The sequence below is a fragment of the Lycorma delicatula genome, chromosome 1 (genome assembly GCF_047948215.1).
Source record: "Lycorma delicatula isolate Av1 chromosome 1, ASM4794821v1, whole genome shotgun sequence".
NCBI lineage: Eukaryota > Metazoa > Arthropoda > Insecta > Hemiptera > Fulgoridae > Lycorma > Lycorma delicatula.
This window is the reverse complement of record NC_134455.1, coordinates 320,864,403-320,887,611: the sequence shown is the minus strand read 5'-3', so window position 1 is coordinate 320,887,611 and position 23,209 is coordinate 320,864,403. Positions and strand designations below refer to the sequence as shown.

General features: G+C 35.5%; 1 protein-coding gene and 1 long non-coding RNA gene across 4 annotated transcripts in view; one reads left to right on the top strand and one right to left on the bottom strand.

Moving 5' to 3' along the window:
- Positions 1–23,209, top strand: part of LOC142334185 (serine protease inhibitor-like) — a 267,470-nt gene that overhangs the window by 192,230 nt on the left and 52,031 nt on the right. The gene's annotated exons all lie outside the window — the stretch shown is intronic.
- LOC142318359 (uncharacterized) overlaps positions 1–23,209 on the bottom strand; it is a 32,027-nt gene that overhangs the window by 2,953 nt on the left and 5,865 nt on the right. Inside the window, exon 2 of the long non-coding RNA XR_012754883.1 lies at positions 11,452–11,521. This is a non-coding gene — a long non-coding RNA (uncharacterized LOC142318359). The remainder of the gene's footprint in view (positions 1–11,451; positions 11,522–23,209) is intronic.

Sequence of the window (23,209 nt, the reverse complement as noted above, 5' to 3'; positions counted from 1 at the left end):
CCATCTCACGCACTAGTCCCACATCTACTGTGTGGAAAAAAGTCCAAGCAATTTTCGGATGACCGAGACAATCTATTCTCGGTCTTATTAATGAAAGAGAACACCTTTCATCATCTTCGGCTGTAGCAAAATCTTTCCACTCGGTGTCTCTCACTTCATCACATAGTAACGATTTTCATAGGTACAAAGTACAGATAGAAATATTGTCGTTAAACATTGGTGATTCGGTTAGTGAATTAAACACTTCGTTAAACATTGGTGATTCGGTTGGTGAATTAAACACTCGATTCGAATTTAAGGAATTGTTACACGTACTTAAGAACTCACATGACACTTCCTCTGGACCGGACAACGTTCGCCTTGGTATGCTTTTACACCTTTCTAACTCAGCACTACATCTTTTGAATATTAACAATGGTTTATTCTCCGAACAAGTATTTCCGCCCGGCTGGTCAGAAGCATTTATTCTACCAGTACTGAAGCCTGGTAAAGACAAAACCGACCCCTCAAGCTACCGACCTATTTTTTTAACAAGCGTTTTGTGTAAAATAATGGAGAGAATGGTAAACCGCAGGCTTACATGGTACGTGGAGAAAAATGGCTTTCTATCTTCGGAACGGTGTGGTTTCCGACAAGGACGATCTTCCATTGACCATTTAGTGTCAGTAGAAACGGCCATACAAAACGCCTTCCTAAACCGCCAGGACCTCGTTGCTATCTTCTTCGGTATAAAAAAGACATACGACACGCCTGGCGACGTGGTATTCTTAACACCCTGAAGGGATGGGGAATCAAGGGCAATATGCTTACTTTTATACGGGGATTTTTAAATCACCGAACGTTTCATGTTCGTGTAGACGATTCACTCTCAGATAGTGTCGTCTTGGAGAATGGAGTACCTCAAGGTAGTATATTAAGTGCCACCTAATTTTCTGTGGCCATAAACAGTATTACCAATTGTGTATAGGCTCCTGTCTCATGTTCTGTATTTGTTGACGATTTTGTTGTTTACATTGCGAGCCGTTCAACACCCACAGCAGAGCGACTACTACAGAACACTATATTTCGCCTTGAGTCTTGGTCCAGGACTACTGATTTGTCATTTTCATCTGACAAAACGAAATGTGTAGTCTTTTCTTGGCTACAATTCCTTCTATCCCACAAGTTTTTCTGAACAGAGAAGTTATTGCTATCTCTTCTTACGTCAAGTTTCTAGGTTTGATTTTTGATAGCGTCTTACTTGGGTCAAACATATAAAGGAATTAAGGACAAAATGTTCCAAACTTTTAGATATGATGCGAGTCCTTAGTAACACGAATTGGGGAGCCGATCGGTCATGTATGATACGTTTTTACTATTCCCTTGTTCGTTCCCATTTAGATTATGTTTGTATCGCCTACTCTTCAGCTCGTCAACCCGTGCTTAAAATGCTGGATGGTGTACATCACGCTTTTCTTCGGCTTGCTACAAGTGCGATTAGATCAAGCCTTGTCGCGAGCTTACTTGTACACTGTGGCGAGCCATCACTTCGGGATAGACGAGACCAGCTTTTGTTATCTTATTTTGCTCGTCTCAAAGGACAGCCAAATCACCCGGCTTTTGACTCAGTTCTTAGAAATCCTAATTTAGGAAAGTATGTGGACCGTCCACGTTGTACTGTATCTGTAGGTGTCCGTACCCGACGTCTGCTGCAGCATATACATTTTGACACTCCGTCATTCTTTCCATCATATCGGTGCTCATATCCTCCGTGGAGAATAAACCTTAAAGATTTTACTTTTGACCTTATCACATACAATAAACAATCAACACTACCTACTCTCTTCCGGCAAATGTTTCAGTGTATTCTCTCCAAAATGAATCCAGACGCGGTGATATACACTGATGGATCGAAATAAAATTATACCGTTGGTTGTGCTTTTGTTGTCAATGAAGGAACTTATATGTTTGGCCTACCAGGTATTACGAGTGTGTTCACCGCTGAACTGCTTGCCATAAATAAGGCTCTAAATATCATTAGCCCTAAATATAGAAACATTCTTATTTGCAGTGACTCGTGTAGTGCTCTCCAGGCGTTAGAAAACTTTTATTCCAAACATCCTCTCGTCATTGAAATTTACAACGCATTCGCTGAGTTGAACAATCGCAACACAGAAGTGAGTTTTTACTCCCTATCGGAATTAGTTAAATTTTATAGTTTCCTTTTCTATTATTTTAGCTTTTATATGTTAAAGACTCCATCTGTGATATTAGTTTTGAGTTTTATTTCACTTTTTTAACTTAGTTTTAAATTTTTTATTATATAATTTATATTAGTTTTAAGCCTTATTTAGTTTTATTATTTTATGATATTTTACCTTTTTATTAAAAAAAATTCCGGGAGATGATAACGCACAAGCGTTTTTTTGCCCCCCCCCCAAAAAAAAAGAAAAATTTAACAGATAATAAATATGCTGAAATGAGCCTTATTTTTCACTTCCAGAAGGAAGTAGTTACTAGGAGGCAATAAAGTCTGTTAATATGACAGAGATTCTTGCAAAATACCCAAAATACCTGTTTGGAGCAGTTGAAGATTACTTAGATTTCTACTTAAATTCTTTTATCTTCAGATTGCCAAAAATCCTTTGCTGAATTTTTCTTAGTACTTTATAGTTGACTCTTCTTGAACTTCCCAATATTCATATGGAGAATAGTGCTCTTATCTTGAATATTTTTGGGAATGAATATTGGGAAAATTAATGACTCAAGCAGGGTGTTAAAAAACTTAAACTACAGGAAAGCACTACTTTAAATATTATATAAAAGAATTGTGAGGGGGGATCTTCACATTATGAATGTCATTTTGAAGTCCTTTTTCTTCAGTATGTTTTTGAAGACCTTGAAAAGACCAGAGATCTTCTCTGTAAACAAACCAGGATCTAAGGACACATGCACAGAAATTTTTGTCAACTCCACCAAGATTTTGATGACTAATCCCTGAAGCTTTATAAACATCAGGGTTTATAATGTAGAGTGAACTCAGTAACTGTAGGAGATGTATAGAGGAGTGAGATTACTTTTTAATTTTTTTTTTATATTATGATTGGGATTAGTTAATCCTGATTAGTGGATCTATAAATTCTATTTTAAAATATTTCTTTTAACCGTTTTTTTAAAGAACCTTCCATTTCCTACACCAGGATAAAATTTAATATAACATGACTTTTTTTTAACCTCCGGGACCACTGTCAAGTATTGCTTCAGAGGATGAGATGAATGACAATTTTTGTAGCATGTGAAAATGCCGTGCCTGACAGGGATTTGAATCTGGGATTTCCAGATGAAAGGCCAAGATGCTACCACTCACACCACAGAGACTGGCATATAACATGACCTGGAATGAAATTTTATACTGAACCTAGGCATGATTGAAGCTCATAGAGACCTATCCCATTAGTTAGAAAATTTGGATTAGTTATTAGAAATTTTTTCTTGATAATGCCTTCACTCTTGTTGGAAGTTATTTATTGATGCTTATCATTCAAACTGCTGCTCTCTTTGGAGGGCTGAATTTTCCTATTCTAAATCTCTTAAGAAGAGAGAAAGAAGAATAATTACTTAAAGAGTGAAAAACTTGGTAACTGGGAAGAATATCATCATATTTTATCGATTCACAACAGAAAAATTCACTGAGCCAGAATAAACACCAGGAGGAGATGCTGACGTGCAACTACTCCAGCAGATTTCCTCTCTCCATAAGAGGTACAATTATTATAAGAAAATAAGAATGAATGAAATCAAGAAGAAATTCTATGGAAATTATCTTAACCTTTCATTTTTCTGGTGCAATAGATCATTACTATGTGGGAAAACCTGTTGCACAGCAATTGGCAGATCCTGGTCTGGCATTTCTCACTTTACCTGGTGTTTGGATCATAGCATCGTTGATCTTTCAAAGGTTAAACCAGAGATATTGATAAATTTTATCCACTTAAGTTTATCATCTTACCAGCTCAGGTGAAGAAAAGCTGTTATAGTATCGTACAAACATTGTGCAGGTTTTTTTGAGACAGCACCCTCTTTGCCTATATTTTAGAGTTTTGGAGAATATTATGTGTGATTTTTATACAAAAACAGAATCAGATAATCTATTCTGACCATAAGGTATGGTCAGACCATAAGGTAAGGTAAGGGTAGGTCTCCCATAACAGAGACCTTTTTTCTCAAACTGGAGAGGCTGGCATAATTTTTTGCAAACTGGATATAATTAGCTAACCAGTAGTGTTACAATATGTTTGTTTATTAGATAGACACAAATCTTGCAAAATGGTACTTTATCAACTGATCAGCTCAATTGATAATTAACGAGGAAAGTAAGGTAGAATAATGTGGAAATTGCACTAGTTGCACTTCTAGATATTGAGAGCAATTTAGATTACCTCTTATGCAACTAGTACATGGATTCTTGCCGACAGAAGAGTAGAGTCTGAACACATGTTTGTTGTGTATAAAGTTTGCTCTTCTCCAATACATGAAAGCTGAGTTGTTTGGGGACAATAAGGATATCTGTTGGGTAAAGTTAACTAAAAACACAGCTCGTATTTGCCAAAAGAAATTGGACTTTAATGAGAAAGAACAAATGAACTTATGTTAAAAATCATAACCTTAAAACTAAAAAGAAAATTATGAAAATAACATAATTTGATGATACATAAAAATATCAACTGAAATCAGCATCTGAACAATGATGTTAAATGAAAAAATACATGAATATACACTTTTAAATACACATTTTGACAATATACATTTTTAACAAAGCCTGCAAACAAGACAACATGAAACACCTTAATTTTAATTGTAAATTTAGAAAAACATAATATCAATAGAAAAAGGTAACTGGAAAACAGTTGTACTACTGACATTTACTATAATATGACAAATAGCAATGAACGGATGTCATTAACTTAGATAATTAAATTACAATAGTTTCAGTATAAAAAGAGTTAATTACAATATAATCGCATTGAAATTAATTGAGCACGTAAAATAGGTTGCAGCTGAAACGATGACACAACTTTATGTAAGTCACCTGTTGTGACTGTACGGTGAGTAAATGGGTTTTAAACTAAACATGAAATTGAAATTGAAACTTGAAAGGCATGGGTATGATGAACTGAATGTTCCACAAATTTTAATGATAACATAACTGTTTAACGTAATAAGTAATGAAAAACTGAACTTGCCTGTAGCACACAAATATTTGTAAGAGATGAACTCGTGAATGAAGGTAAAACGAATACATACAGTAAATTCCTGAGCGTAGTCCGCCGTGGTGTATCAGGAATGCAGGGGTGAGAATGTGTCTTCGAGGTTGAGCAAGACTGTGCGTCTGAAATGTGTAGCAACGAGTTTGAAGAAATTCTGCTTCGATGAAATTGTAATAAGAAGCTGGAGAAGATTCGTCGTCGACAGAATTGACAGCTTGTAATGATTGAAACACTTTCCACAGAGAAGTAATGTAGAATTTGAAGAATAACTTAACGAAGAAACGAGGCTGGACGAACATAGAAAACTGTGAAATCACGAAAAACTGACGAGTAGAACTAGAAAATATTTTCGACACAGGAATACCGCACCGTGTATGCGAGTATGAAGGTGATGAAGATATTAGCACAAATCTTGAGAGCGAAACGTAAAAGCGTCTTTACATTGTGAATGTCTGGTCAACTCTGCCAAAAAGATGGCGCAAACGAAAAGAAGGGGAAACCGAGCCTAGGCAGATCTAAGAGAGTGTGTGTTGGCAACAGGAGATATATGCAAGTATTAGTATGTGAACGAAGCAAAAAGAAAAGAAAAGAAATGAAAACACGCGGTCACTAGAATGACAGAAATCGCCGTCTGGTTGACGCCAGGGCTCGAATAAAACGAACAAATATAAACAAACAGATACACATAAGACAAGCCCAAAACGAAACATAGTAATAAATATATCAAGCCTGTGATAACAACATGACCCAACCCTAGCCTTGAATTCATTGGAAATACCGAAACTTTACGCATGGCGTAAACAATATCTTCAGCAAAGAAAATTCTTCAGGGATAAGTTTTAACCTCTCTATTGTGGTGTCTCAATGTACATGATCTGCTAGTTCACATGAAAAGGAAAGGTTTTACGGATTATCATGCTGGACTTATTCAGGGAAATTTCTCTTTAATTGTCATGATAATGAACAACCTGAGAGATGTCTTGAATTTATCAATGATATATGTGTTAGACACCTACGAATTAACACCTAGGAAGGCAATGGTGATGCCATTCGGTTGGATGAATTATCTAAGAATATGTTAGATCTGGATAATATTAATTTGGAGCCTTTAGGTGAGGTCAAGTATCTATAAGTATCCTACATGGAAAAATCATCTGGAACACCCCTTGAATAAATCAGAAAGATCTGATTAATTAGTAACCATCTGATTACTTATTGTTTATAGACGCCTGACAGGTTAAATTCAGAAACTGAAAACTTCTCTATTGTGTTGAGGGTTTTATGAGTCTTTGATAAAGCCACAGATCTCACATGGTGGTCTGGTATGAGGAAAGCACAACAATTGAGCATAAATAATCTAATCCTAATCCTTTAGATACCAGCTAACTTTATATCTCTGGAGATGGAACCCTGCAGTTTTACTACATGTTGCTTATTTTTACCACTGCTGGACCTAGCCATAATTGCTAAGGCAAAAACTAGCGACATGTAATATTCAGTGCTAAGTGATGAAGGAAAAGTAATACTGATGCTGGATACTCTGGCATTGTCAATCGTGTTTTACACTATACATGAAGGAGATCTGATAAAAACCACAAGTTACAATGTGCTACTGTTTTATGTTTACATTTGAGCTAGGAATATAAAGAACAGAGTAAGTTTAGGCGTGGGCAACTAGGAAATGCCTTACAGTTTTTACATGGTTCTGGGGTCATTGAACCGGCAGAGGTTCAGTGATCCTAGAACCTTAAATTGTTTCAATCTTATGACTTCTCTTTGTTAAGTTTTGGTTGGACCAAAACTTTTGTTCAAACCACAGTTTTCAACAATTTTTACAGTGATTTACATAATTTTATGACGTGTCAACCAGTCTAATGAATTAGAATTCAGAGGGAAGCAGATTTTTATTTACCGATAGTCAAACAACATTTTCAGTGCTCGGTTTAGACCTGATTTACTCAGAATAGATATGGGAATACTAGCATGTCTTACTCTTTGTCAGAGGCGGATTTATTTACATATGTACCGTTTACAGGCTGAACCAAATCGCCGCCTATGCTATATTTGTTACAAAATTAAATATAGGTAATACAAAAGTTATGCACATGTTTATTAGAATCACATAAAATCCAACAGAATCTTTATTCCAACAGAATATAAAAACTCATATAACATAGTTACATATAGATATTCAACTAAATAAAAATCACCTTTCCTTTCCCTCGCATTACACTTTTCGTCTGAATTTATTCTCAACGAAAATTTTCATCAGATCGTCGAATGAAATCGAATTCACAGTGTCAGATTCAATTGATAAAACAGCTAAATTGTTTAATCTGCTTTCTGACATACTTGAGCGTAATTGTTTTAATTTGTTTCAAGCTCGACAACGAACTTTGCGAAGAACAGTTGCTTACTGCCATTGATTTCTAAATTCTTAAAATTATTTGATATTAGGAAAAATATCAAGCAGATTCCGATCTCTAACCACTTGCAGATATTGTTGATACTTACATGTTTCTGTCTTCTAGTGCCAAATACTCTTTGAGATGCAAAATGTCTTCAACTAGATCGTCTGAAATATCCTGTGAATAAACTTTACATAATTTTATCGCTTTAATTCTTATTTCTTCAACAGAGAGTTCGCGAAATTTAAAGAGAACGTAGAAAATTTCGAATAGTGTCGTATGAACATTTTCCAAGTCGTTTTTCTGTCGTAAGTACGGTCAATTCCAAGATTAATCAATCCACAATTGTAAGAAATACGTTTATTTTGAAATTATCCTTAGCACTGAACATAACTTCTTCATCATCGTCGCTATCGTCGAAATGTCGCTTTCTCTTTCTGGTACGATTTTCGCTTGCAGTTACCAATTGCTGCTTACCAATTAGCGCCTTGGCCTCCTCATTATAGATTGTGAGTTCTTACGGGAAGATGAAATAATTAAAAATAAGGATTTGTACAAATCAACGACCAATCCAGTATCTGCGTCTTCCTGTTGTAGTTTTTTTACTGACTACATTGACGCGATTCAGAATACTACTCCAAAAAAACAGTCATAAACGCAGTTTCAAATCTGATCATTCTTTTGATTAATCCTGATGCTTCTGCCTTCGTAATCGCCTTCTCTGAACTGTCATTTGAGATTGATTTCAGAGTATCGTGAATAATTTTCCAAGACTTCAATAAACTCTTGCAGGCATCATCTCTGTATGACCATCTCGTGGACGACAGAATCTTTGATGTTATTTGTACATCGTTCTTCTTCAGTTTCTCCCGACGCATCGTGGATGCCGAAAAGAAGTATTTCTTACAGAAATGTAAAATAATTTGTAGACTTATTACAACTAGCCGCCGAAGTTCCAACTAGATTCAGAGAATGGGCTAAACAGGGTAAAAATTCAGCAAATTTGTTTGCATTTTAAATTCTTGCTTGGAGGCCGATATAGGCTCTTGACACGTTCGCAGCATTATCGTACGACTGGCCTCTGCAGTCGTCTAAATTAATTTCAAAGATGCCAAGGTGTTAGTTATAGCAGTATACAATTCCTCGAATTTATGTCCAGTATTTGGTATGAATGTTAGGAATACCTCTGATGGTGTTCCACATTTTTGGACATCTCATGACTGATCGATAACTGTAGATATCATCTGTTCAATCCACAATTATGGAAAAATATTTAGTTGCCCTTACATTGGCAGATATAACTTCTCTGCACTTCTGAACCATTATATGTACCATTTCTTCGTACGTCGTAGACGAAAGTTAAATTATTTTACCGCTATCCGGTCTCTCATCATTCTTTAGTCGTTACTTCAAGAATGGATCAAATTCGGTTAATGGTTCCACTGACATTAAAAGGTTTCCATTGTGACATGATCCAAGAATTTCATCAGAACCTTTCAACAGAAGAACATGACTTGTTAACTTTCTTACAATGACGACAACGCATTGTAAAACTTCCGTTCAATAACTTTTTTTTTGAGCAATCTCTGCATGCAGTTACTTAAATTCTTATTGGAAACCCTTGCTCTGAGAGCAACCACAGAATTTTTGTGATAAATTGATTGTTTCTGCTGTTCTACACATTGTTTCAGATTTTTCCAATCATTGAATCCTTTATCTGTGCAAAAGGATGTATCTGCTTTGGTTAATAAACAACAAGGCCCACAGTAAATACTACCATTTGTTTCAGAATAGATTAATCATTGTCGGTTTGAAACTTCACCATTCTGAAGCTCTCATTTGAAGAGTGTTGAGCTCAAAAGATGTGTTTGATCTTTGTACACTTGTTTTGAATTTTGATAATTAGAATGTGCATTTTGAGAGTAGCCATTTCGCGCAAAAAAATCTATGAGTTCGTCATTAACAATCCACTTAGCAAGTCTTTACCAAATTCAAAAGATTGAGACAATAATAATCATAATATTGGATGATCCTTCTTCTCTTCTCGTTCATCATGGTTTTCTGAAGCATCTTCATCTTCACACAAGGCCGAAAGAACACTCATCTCCTTTGATGTATTGGGTATATTATCTTTGAATTCTTCAGTCGGTGGTTGCAGAACATTCTTGGTGAAGAGGGAATCAATTTTTTTAGTTCTCTCCAAGATTTCCTTGTTTTCTTGGTTTTCTTTGTTTCTACTCTGACCTTTTTTTGTATTCCCTTCTGCCTAAACGCTTTCCATCATCTGCCATTTATACATATTAGATCTATAAGGTAAGAAAATAAAAGAAAGAAAACAAATCATAAGCAATAAAATTATAGTGTGTTTTGAATGTATTTGGGCATTTCTATAATTCTAGTTCAACTCTGATATATGAAGATAGGTTGATAAATCACGTAAAACTACGTAAATAAGATTACTTGTATAAATTTAGTTTGCATTAACAGTAATTGAATATATAACACTTAACAATTGTATAAATCAGTAAAATACTACTAACTGTAATTAGAAAAGGTGTACATTGTCTACTTTTATGGGAAAAGAACAATTCTCATTATAAGACACCAGCCTATATATGAAACGATTTCATATATCTAGTACGAAATTTTAATGAAACCAGTCCACTAGATTAATAAAAAAACTATATTGTTACTTGCAGTTAAGCCACTGTCGCAACCTTTTCTTGCATGTAATTATTACCAAAATAATTAAATTTTTCTGTATACACTCTTGTTCAGGTTAATGAATAATTCATTACTCGGAAGTATACACTTGTATGGAAAAGGATTTAACCAATTGCAAATCACAATTTCATAGCCTAGTGCAACACAAATGTTGCCTAGATTTGTTATTAAAGCTATGAAACATTCAGTTACATGACCAATTAGTCAAATGATTAAATTAATAATCAGGTTGTAAAGTATATTTCTGTACACTACACTGGACTACCACAGACAAGAAAATTTCATTCAATTTGCACAATTTTCTTTTGAAATCTCTTAAACAATTTATGCAATAACCTAAATTTATTTTATTAAGTAAAATCAATTTGCAGAGTACTGAACACATTTTAAACGTTGCACAACAGTTTTCAATTAAAACTAAAATGTCACCATGAAATCATAGCCACATTCTAAAAATTATTCCTTCACTACAATTATGCGTTACATTCATAAGTGCATCCATTCAACTAGTTTTAGTGAGTGGTGCAGTAATTATATATTTTGCTTAGACTTTTACTCAGGCAACTGCATTACGCATTAACCAGACGTATACAGTTTTGTAGAGATTAATGTCTTTCCATTCCATTAATAAATCCAAATTATTAATAAAATACGTTACATTACAAATTATTAATAATAAATTCCATTATTAATAAATCAATATATTTAAATTTAAAAAAAAAGTTATAAGAAAAAAGGAAATGAAGTCTGATTCGACCGATGTGCCTTTCCGCTGTAAGATCCAAATATTTCATTAACTAAAATTTGATTTGGGTAAAACTCTGGAACAAATGAAAATAAGTACCACTTATGATATGTCGTTGAAAAGCTCAATGAGGGCTTATTACTGCAGTTAAGAAAAATAAATCCAGATTTTTGGGGATTTTTGGGTTTTTACTTCAGTCAATTGCAACCAAAAGGGGAGGTGCAAAACTAGATGTTAAAACAGTTAGTCCTAAATCCAGAATTTCAACATCCTACGGCTAATCGTTTTTGAGTTACGCGAGATACATACAAACGCACATCATACGTACCTCTATTAGACGTCTATTAGATGTCACTGCGAAACTGGTCAAAATGGATATTTCCGTTGAAATCTGAAAACTGAAATTTTTCATGATCACAATACTTCCTTTACTTTGTACAAGGAAGTAAAAATTAAATTTTATTTAAATTAAGGTTATACAAAATTAAGTCTTAACCGTTTAGAAAAAATCTACTAAAAATAATCTTACTGAACTAGCAATATCGTTAATCTTCGTTAACAGGTATATCAGACATTATTGACTAATAATTGACGAAACATTTTCAATACTTCACCACTATTGTTTTGTTTTGGTTTTATTCATTTAATTCTATTTTTGTTAATAAAAGTATACACAATAAATATAGAACAAAGTTAATATTCTACAAAGCAGTACACGGAACAGCATCCTTCAGATGGTGACTCGGTAAGTAAGGGCCAACAGTTGGCGCTCATCCCAACAACTGTACTGACTGTAATAAGTAACTCAGACTGCTATACTCAGACGTATACTCTAATTTCTTACGTCACTGAAAACACTGAATTTTGATTATATTAATAAAATTAAAAAAAAAAAGATTACAAAAATATATAAATTAAGTGTAATTTTGAAGTAGAAAAAGCTTTATGCAGAATTGTTACATATACAAATATTTCGTTTCGGCTAATAGCAGTATATTTTACTTATAATTTTCATAAAGCTCAGAAAGTTTAGCCATAATTGTGTAGCAATAAGGCCAAATGCTAAAAGACTGATTTAAAACAGAAATCCTTCGCTCAATCAATAATATGAAAAATGACTTATAACTGGAAAATGCTATTTAATAGAACGCCTAAAAAGAAGAAGGACAATAAAAAATCATTTTTTTAATTAGATAGTTAAAGTACATTTCTTGGTTTTTTAAGCATTTTATCTGGGCAAAAATTTGAGTTGTGTGAAAAAGTGTGCCAAAAATGAATCTTTTTTTTATTATAATTTTTTTTTTTTAATAAAATTTTCTGAAATGAAATGAAATGAAATTGCATACGTTAACAAAAACGTTATTGGATAATGAAATAAGACCACTCTCAACACTTTGCGATTAATATTAAACTTCAAACTCATCTGCAAATTAATTTTTTAAATGTAGATACACTTAGAAACGAGAATAAATTTAGAATTAATTTGTGAATTTACTGAAGGTGAAAAGGAAAATTCAGTACGCAGAAAACTTTTCGGTCGTGATAGTAATTATGTTTTTGTTGAAAATAAATCATATCTAAAAAAAAACTAATTTCATATATTATAAATGCTATTTTTTGTGAAAAAAGATCATTGACTTAGAAAACCCACCCGTTCCTGATTTAGATAAAATAATTATCTCTAACTGCCTTAGCATCTGCAAAGTAGCTTTCAGCATGCTTGTCCTCATTTTACGTATATTCGGATTATTTTATATTTGAAAATACTGCAACAAAAATAAATTTAAAGAAATTACAGAAAATTATTAGAATGCATTCATTTCATGTTTTACCGAAACTGTACGAATAACTATTTTATGAAAACTTTTAAACTTTAAAATTTAATAGTTGCTTCTTTTATTATGGTAAACTTTTCTTTGTTCTGTATGTTTAGTATTATAAAACGTTAATTATCGTGAATTTGTTGTGTTAGCTGCTAGAGAATGTTAAAAAAATAAGATTAAAACAAATTCAGTAATTATTATGAAATTAGAAAACAGAATGTTGTAAATTTTTTTTTTTAACTTCATGAAATGTGTACTGACCACATTACATTATACTTACAGTGTCATAAACAATTATCTTTTCTTTTCAAATTAAGCATATCAGCTTATTATGTACCTGAGTTTTTTATGTTTTCAGACTAAAAATTTTATTGTAACTATATTATCACAAAACTACCGCGTAAGGAAAATTTTTATCATAGTTAATGCTGTTCGATTGCAAATATCTAATATAGTATTGTAAACTTAATTTTTATTACCTTCAGTTTCTTTTTGTAATAGAAAATTAAATACCAAATTTGCCAAAAACACAAAATAAATTCAACTAAAAAATAAATAAAAAATTACTTTTAATATCTAAAAAGTACAAGTGCTTGTACAATACGCGAAGTAGGAGTTTAAGGGTAAATTTACAGTAAGTATTTTAATAAAAAGTAATACACATGTACCTGAGTAAACCTTTAGTTTAGTTCCATTTGTTAACAACTGCTACAACCAGCAGTTGAATGCTTCTTCGAACGTTCCCATTTATTGTAACGCGTCTTATTTTTTTTGAACACAGTATCTGCTTATTTATTCATGACGGGATGTTTTATTCAAATAACCTTTGGTTTGGTATTCAAAGCTAAACGCTTTGAATACCTTTGCGTTACGAATGACTGAATCTGCTTCAAAACGGAACCTATAATTTTTATTTTGTTTGGAAACACGAGTTCAGTAAAAGCATCTATATTCGTCTCAAATGAATAATTACAAAGAAAATCCTTAATATATTCCAGATCAAAATAATACTCCGTATGACCAAATAGTTTCATCATATTTCTGTTTTCAACAAAAAAATATATATGTATTTATATTCTTTTGTTGAATACATTATTCTTTTCTATATATACATTTTTTTAAAGTAAAAGTATAAGTAATAACTTCATTCTTCGCTTGTACAGATATTCGCTTAAAACTCAGAAACCACAGGGCCATCGTGACTGACTCTTATCTGTACTTATTAAACTAAGGATTTAGGCATAAATTAAAAAAGAAACACCATTATTAGTTGGCAGTAGCCTACGTTAACGAGAGTAGCTTATCGTATTTTTCAGCGTCATTTTCATTAAATAATATTTTGATTAACTGGAAAAAAGCCACATCTTTACGGGGACGGGAGGTTTAAGATGTAGCTGCATGATTCATAAAGGTGAAATTTTGAAAATATATTGAGTACTAATGTATTGAAAAACCGGAAAAGTAATAAAACAAACTTCATAAGTAGAAATTTTAATTATTTGTTTTTTTATTTTAATGTATTGAATAATTTACTCGTGTACTGGATCTATCATCTTTAATGTAATACTCGGGTTCTGGATCAACTCATTGAAATCGAGAAAGGTTCTCGACCACCTCGGGTTCTGGATCAATTTATTGGAATCGATTATTAAAAAAAACAGAGTCGGGTTTTGGTATGCTTTTTGCAGTAGAGAGACGCTTCCGTGGTGAGAATAAAAGTGGCAGTTGACTCGTGAAAAAAAGAGACCTTGGTGGATTCTTTAATGTGTTTGAATAACCGGTTTACAATCAAGCACAGGGAGCTCGGTCGGGGGTGTGCTTCAATGTAAACAAAACATACTACTAAGGTGACATGAAGGCTTTTAACAATAATCGTTTATGTTAGAGTGGAGGAGAAGATTCCTGTTAAAACATGTTTGAGGTCGATCGGATGAGTAGACATTGTAGGAGGGGATACGTAAGAGTATACGAGATTTTAGTATCATCTAAATTTACAATCAAAACCATTAATTTTTTTAGTATCATCCTGTCACTGTCTGTTAACTTGAACGCACGTACATCAAGAAAGATATGCACATCAAAGCTTCATTGAGAACATTAATGCAAGACATCCACCAGGTATACTGAGATCACAAGTTTTGGTGAATTAGATATTGATAAAGGTATGATATTTTATCAATGGAAAAAATAAAAACTAAATACGAGGATTATATTCTTTGAATAATTTGATAAGAAGTAGAAGTACGTAAAATATTTCTACCAAAGCGGTTCGCCGAACGCTCAGACGGCTATTAGATAAGAGAGCTTGTGGAATTGAAGGGAAAGTTAATATTTAAAGGGATTGTAGGGGAAACCTACAATGTCGTCTTCAAATGAAGATACTTCTAAAGAAAATGTGAAAAAATAGTCCTTTTTAGGACTACAACACATTACACATAAAACACAAACTCGTTAACACACAAAACAAGGACACTTTAAAACCCCATACAATAATGTATAACTATTGTTTTAAAACTATCAATAGTTATTAAATTATTGAATGCAGTGGTTTCAAGAACCGTGTCATGATCTGATATTAGATTTATCTACTACTAGATTATGTTACAAATAGTGAGAAGTAGTGTTAACAAAATTTCAATTGTTTGTTTTTTTTTTTAGTAATTTTCACAACTATAACAGGGGTGGAACTTTTATGTATGCGAAACTCAGAGCCAAGCAGTAGCGGAACATAAACTTACAGAAGAAAACGAGTTTCGCATTTATAACCGAGTTTCCTGAAAAGTCTTTATAATTATTCACATGTAGTTCAGTAACCAATTACCCCTCCCCCTGGTAGATATGTTTTCGTGTGCAAGTTTATCAATATCCATCATCTGCGTTTGTTGTTCATTATTCATGACATCATGGTTTGTAAAGAAGTATCATGAAGATGTTTTCATGTTCCACTACTGCTTGATAAAACAAAAACACTCTAAACCCACATGAAATAATATACGTCTATTGTTTTAATTTATTTAAACTAATAGTTATTGGATGTACGGTTCTAAGGCCCGTAATGTAATTGATATTGGATTTATCCGTTGTCAAATTATATTCTCGCGTGGGCTGTCAACAAACGGCGGGGGATGACGTTCGAGGTCGCACGTACACAATTGTTGTTTTGTTGTTGTCCGAAGATCGCGCACGTTTTGCGTACGTGCTCATCGGCTTGTGCGCATGCGGCGATCCGAAACGGAGCGCTGCAATTGGTCAAACCCAGCACACGTGTTTCCCACTACCGTCACTCCATCGCGATCACCCCACCACCTTAGGTTGGGTTCGTCAGCTGTTCTTCCCACTCACACGCTGAACTTTGCACCGTAAACATTTCCTTTGCCGTTCTGCTGTTCCGATGACGCACGCACGCACAAGTACACACAGATACTAACTACCGATGCTAGTGCCACAACGAGATCATCACCCACGCACACACACACACACACACATACACATATCCCGGTGCAGCAACCACGACCATCAGGATAATCCTCGACCACACACACACGCACCGATTGCTGGTACTCGACCCACGTCGACGACGTACTAACCGGCAAGGTGACGCCTCCCGGTGCAACAGCTACAAGCTCAACGACATGGTGACGCCTCTCAGTACGACGGTCACAACGACCAGGATCATCCTCGAGGTACGTCTAAATCTTTATTCACACACGCACACCCACCCGCACGCACAGCCACCCGTGTGTGTGTGTATCACACACACACAAAACACTCACACACAATGCTATGACGTCACATGTCACAGCAGACGATTGTAATAGCTAATTGTGGTACTGTCGTCACTAATCCTAGATGGCCGACCACCGCCATCTTGGATTAATGACAGCGTCCAAGATCGCCGATAGCTTCCATCTTTCGTCTACAAAATCTCAATTCCTCTTCCGAGGGAGAAGCAAAATGGCCTCGCAGCGTAACTGGTTGCTACTCTACCCCCTCCGTTTCTAGCCATGAGTGGCTTAATCGGAGGATATCTTCTTGTCCTCAAACTGCTTGCATTCCACAGTGGTCAGTCCGGACTCGTAAGATGTCTCCAATACAGATGCCCCGAGAGATATCCACATCGGTAAATTTCGCCCTCATCAAGTTTGCCTTCAAAGAAGACATCAGACATCCCACGCAGCCCTCAAGAACTAAGCTATGCTGAATGGAAAGACCCGGCGCCTAACTCTTCAAGTTCTATCATCACCTACAACCGTAAGTACCCACTTTACAAACGATTGCAAAAACATGTTTATGCCACGACAGCATAACAAATTCAGCCAAATTTCATTGCCAAGACGGCATATCGTTATAAATAATTAATGATTGGAGTACTATTAGCGGGAATAAAATAAAATAAATGTCCCAGAGGATCCCAGGTCTGGTCCGTTCGTGAGCCGAGTATAACTCTAGTCTCCCACTTCAGCTTACACTTTGAGGACCGCTTGAATTTTCAGCTAGGTTGATCGCAACCAACATTTAATTTATTTGCCCCTTAATAAATGTGTACTCCAATTCAACAAGACGCCATGCTAAGTCAGTATAAATCACACCCGAGAGAGTGAAAATCACTCTCCCCCATTGAAACTTTAAACTACTCTAACCGAAGCACGATGCTAACCACGCCTACCTCTGGCCAATCGAACTGCCAAGGCGAAACCCTAACCACCCGGGACACTAACCATGACACAGTACCCTCAGACGCCAGTGCAGGTTATAAGGAGAAGTAAGCTAGTCAAAAATGTATAGCAGAATCACAGCAGTAGAAACCGCAGGGAGATTAGAAACTCTTCCAGGTCTCACAACTAGTAAACTATAGCACTCAGTCGAAAACTGAGACTATCGCAAAGAAAAGCATAGATCCATTCTGGCCAATCGAACTGCCAAGGCGAAACCCTAACCACCCGGGACACTAACCATGACACAGTACCCTCAGACGCCAGTGCAGGTTATAAGGAGAAGTAAGCTAGTCAAAAATGTATAGCAGAATCACAGCAGTAGAAACCGCAGGGAGATTAGAAACTCTTCCAGGTCTCACAACTAGTAAACTATAGCACTCAGTCGAAAACTGAGACTATCGCAAAGAAAAGCATATATCCATTCGATTTCGATGCGAAAGCAACCCTGCAATCAGAGACACATCCCGCCGGAAATGCCCACAGTCATCACCTAACTGTTGCCAAAGAAGCGATTTGGCATCCCATAAAAGCCTAAACTCTACGGCCCTCCGCACCGAAGAGCGAATGGATCACAATAATACAGAAAACTAAAAATCCGCATGACCTGGTAGACCACTCAGTTTTTAATGGGCGTTGCGAAAATCAACCCCGAGACTCACAACACCAATTCACCTAACAATACGTACAAACATCAAGCTTTAAAGAAGTATATTAACTATCCAAGGAATTGAAATACAATTCTGCTGCACGTAAGTAACAGCCACAGTCCTTACTGTTGACCGAATGTTTGCGCTCTTTGCGTAACCTTTTAATGTTGATGCAAGATGGAGCCGAGGCTTTCTGCGGATAGTCATCGCGCTTGTGACCTTCTCCGCCACAATGTGCGAAGAGCGACGCATACTTACAAAATTTGATTCTGCGGCCAAAACAACAGCACTTGAAGCACCTTTGAACATCCACGTGCTCCTTAACCCTATAGGACGCTAAATCGACATACAACATACCCTTAGACACAAACTTCTTAAAGAGACCAGCGCTAAGTTCAAAAACGCCGTGATACCGCTGGACATCACCCTTACCAGTCTTAAAGAGTAACCTACACTCTTTCTTGAATTCAGTCGAGTTTTTTCCGGTTACTACGAAGAGCAATCTAAAAATCCTCTTCGAGTTGTCTACTAGTTTTAGTAGACCCCTTCAGCCTTATTCACAAATAACACTTCGGGCTGCTTTGAGGCATGACTAGTTTCCCGCTTGTCCCTCACAACGTCAGCGTAACGCTTCAGCTGTTTGGGAGGAGGCGCCGGAACCTGAACTACCTTGACCTCCGTAGACTTGGAGGCCAACTTTTCGAAACCGTCTGCCAAAGCAGAGAGAATTCCCCTAACATGCCCTACACGTGGCAAAATCCTGGTCCTCGCCCCTACACTGACGCTGCGGGACTGTCAAGGAAATCCAGAAGATTTTCTAAACATTGCTGCGCTGCAGCCAAAATCGCAACAGAACTGCCAGGTCTGTCCTATGCCGCCTTGAAATCCTCGACCAACGGATCGCCTTTCACTTCGCAGGTGGATGGCCCAACATCCATATCCGAGCCTCCGTCTTCTAAACTCGAGGAGAACAGGAAAAGTTTCGCTCTCCTCTTCCGTCCAGGCCTAACAGCTGGTCCTCTAGCATGGCTGGAGTTACCCTAGCCTCACTATCATGGGATTTCGACATCTCGCTCTCTTCCTCCTACTAATTAAATTTGGGCAAGCCCACAAATGTGACGACTGTCCACAGCGAGCCAAGGACAGCTGGTGACCTTCTATATCTCCTGTCACTCTTTGTATCTCTTAGCCGCTTCTGGATCGGTTATAAGAGTACAACCACGGATTACTGCCCTCGTTCTGAAAAGAATGCAACTAGGACTAGGGAGTATCCCCTTAATAGGTCTTAAGACCAGACGTCATTGTCACCTCTTCGCCGCGGTGAAGTGGATAAGCGTCGCAGAAATCTCCGCCCTATCTGTACTGTAGCAAACGTTGAGTCTAACTTGAACTAAGCTACGCAGCAGCCACAGAATGCAAACAGCACACCCTGAACTATCTTGATTTTCCCATTTTTTCTCTTATTTTCCATCCACCATCCAAGTCCTCCCGATTCTATCCGAACTGGGACCTTTCCTATCCCCTGCTCCCCTCAAAAAAAACCCCGACCCCCTCCAAATCCGACCTCGGATTTTGGTAGAAACATTTTCGGACCCTCCGAAAAAAGGGTTTTTTCTTCAAATTGGAGAAGGCGGTACCAGAAGGTAAAAAGACCATAAAAGTAGTAAAACCAGGGAATCAGGATGGTAAAACAGTGGTCATAAAATCAGCAGGCTGTTCGTACTCAGAGTTACTAAAATCGATGAAAGAACGAGAATCATCTGACGACATCAATGATGTCCTTTCATCTAAAAAGGAAGCCAGGAAGAAATGTACATTAGGTTGAAAAATATGAAAGCGGCAGAGTCAGTTAAGAACGTTCTACACGCAAAGGCCGAAGACTTACCTTAGATTTTCCGATAATATCACGATATCTTCGTTCTTTACCAAGTTGGGCATTAAAGTCCCCTATTAAAATCTTCGTGTGGGTCTTATTTATGTTTGCAGTTTGGTCAAGAAGTTCCCAGAATTTGTCCATCTCTTCTCTATCTTTTTTAAGATTGTTTTTGTCATTGGTGGGAGCATGGACATTTATTATGGTGTAGAATTTATTGGCTGATTTTAGGGTTAAGGTTGAAATCCTGGGGGAGTAAGACTTAAATTCTACGACTGAGTCAATTATTTTAAGATTGATTGCAAATCCTGTTCCGAACTGTGGGCAATTCTTCATCACACGTTTCCCGGGGATTCCTTTGTAAATTCTGTAACCCTGAGATTCAAACGGCTCTCGATCGGTGTTTCTCATTTCTTGAAGTCCTGCGATTTGGATATTTTGTTTGTCCATTATGTCTGTTAGAGTTTTTAGTTTGCCGGGTTGAGTTAGAGAATTAATGTTGTGAGTGGCAATGTAGTTTATTTGCTTGTGTCTTATCCTCAATTTTGAAGTTGTGTTGTTTTTGGGTGTTTCCAAACGCTCCGATTCATTGTTATCTTTTAAGCAGCTGCCCACCGGATCCGAGTGCAGCCTTCTCTGGTGTTTACCAGACGGTGGATTTTTTCTTAAAAGACCTTCCATATTTGACTTTCAAAGGCAAGTCAGCCTTGGGTGGGAATAAATTCCCGAGTTACAACTCTGGATATGATCCAGAGAGGTGATTCCGATTTAGTTCACCAGTAGAAATCTCCACGTTTCTAACTGGTTATCCAGACGAACCAACGTGGAGGCGCAAACCGATTTTCTTAATTGAGATTTTAAGTATGGAGAAAGTTTAAATCGGTTCCGGAATCATTTCGTCCAACTATTTTATATATTATGTACCAGTTTTTGAAATACTTTTTGACTCCCTTTTAAAAAACCAAATTTTCTTCTCCGTAAGAACTGCTTATAATAAACTTGATTAAGTTAACTTTAGAGTGGTTCTTATCTTATTCTTGTACAATAAACAATGGCCAAGTTGCAGTCGAAAAAGCTAAAAGGCTCCATTTCTTTACCTAAATTCATTAATGTCTTAACACAAGAACCATAAAAAAATTAAATTGTGGATAAATGAAGTTATTTTTTTCAAAATTTATAATAAATGTAAAATGATTCTAAAAAATGTATAATAAATGATCTTCTCTCAAAATTTATAAGATAATCTCTACCAGTTTAGGTGTAATGAAAAGGAAAATGCCTCTAACAGTAATTTATTTAGTGGCTTGGAATGTCAAAAGTTTACAAAACTAGCTAGTCTTCAAGCTGCCATAGAAAAAAATATTAACCAGTTTAATTCTTCAAGTAAATGGATGTTTCCTTTTATTGTTAGTGTCATCTTATCTTCTGGAATAAAAAAGTACTGTTACTTATATATTTATGTTAATATAGTTAGGATAATTAGTATAATAAATGACAACATTTTTTCATTTAATGAATTTGTTTATACAATCCTATTTTTTATTGGCATACTGTAAAACTGTATAATAGGAGCATTTTTAAAATTACAAGATGGAAATTACATTGCTGTTTTCTGAGTTCCATTTTTTTATAGTTTTCTTAAGACACTGATTGCTGTGGCATTAGGCACTAAGAATGCTAGCAGTATACTGAAGTTTACCTGGTGTTTCTAATTTTTATGGTCTTTGAAAACTGGTCCATTGAATGTACCTTCTTTAGTAACTGATAGTTTACTTTATAGCTTATAGTATTAAATTTCTAAACCCACCGGGTTGGTCTAGTGGTTAACGCGTCTTCCAAAATCAGCTGATTTGGAAGTCGAGAGTTACAGCGTTCAAGTCCTAGTAAAGCCAGATATTTTTACATGGATTTGAATACTAGATCGTGGATACCGGTGTTCTTTGGTGGTTGGGTTTCAATTAACCACACATCTCAGGAATGGTCCAACTGAGAATGTACAAGACTACACTTCATTTACACTCATACATATCATTCTCATTCATCCTCTGAAGAATTATCTAAATGGTACCGGAGGCTAAACAGGAAAAAATAAAAAAATGAAGGATTAAATTTCTAGATATTACTCTCTGAGATGTTCTACTGTACTGCAAATCATCACATTTAACAAAAGCAATTTACAGTCTTACTTGGAATAGTTGCCCACTGATCCAGTAGAGTAAACCATTCACCAAATAACATCTCAAAAAAACAATTACAATATGAAGAGAATCAGATCACTTAAACTACATATTAAAATAAACTGCTCAAAAACAAAATAGTAAGTTACAGAGAACAAACAGTGAAACATAATATGTTTTAATTCAATAAAAATAGTGTATTAAAAAATACATAATAAAATGGATACAAAATATACAAAAAAGCAAAGTTATAGAGTTCAGCCATTCAGGAATTCCTCCTAAAGTAGTAGCTGCCCTATAAAAACGTTTCTTGAGCAGGTTATTGAATTCATTGAGATTTAATTCCTTATACTGTAGGAGAGTCAATGAAATAAACTCAATAAAAAAGATAATTTTCTGAAGCCAGAGTCCTCTTAACAGAAAACATAAACTGATTTCTGACTTGCATTGTGCTGATGGTAGTATAGGTATTGTTCCATGAGTTATAATTTTTTTAATTTAACTGAATAATTAAAAATACAATGGAAAGGTGTTATAATTCTTTAAACACTGCACAGCAAGAAGTTCTTTTGCAGTATTTAACAAATCCCAGTTCTATCAATTCTTTTCTTTATACAGAATGGAGAAAAAAGAAGTTGCTGTACTTTTTATTCTTCTTCTTATTGTTGATTTTGACCATCTTTAAATCCCATAAAATAACTTTGTGATTCCTTCTCCTCTTTTGCTTCAGTGTTCTTTCATTATTTCACTAAATTGTTTCTTTCTTTCTTTGTTTTGACCAGGAAGTATTTGTCTTCTTTTCCATATCCTGGAAACTCATAAAATCTCTTAGTTTAAAAATTTTTCTTATC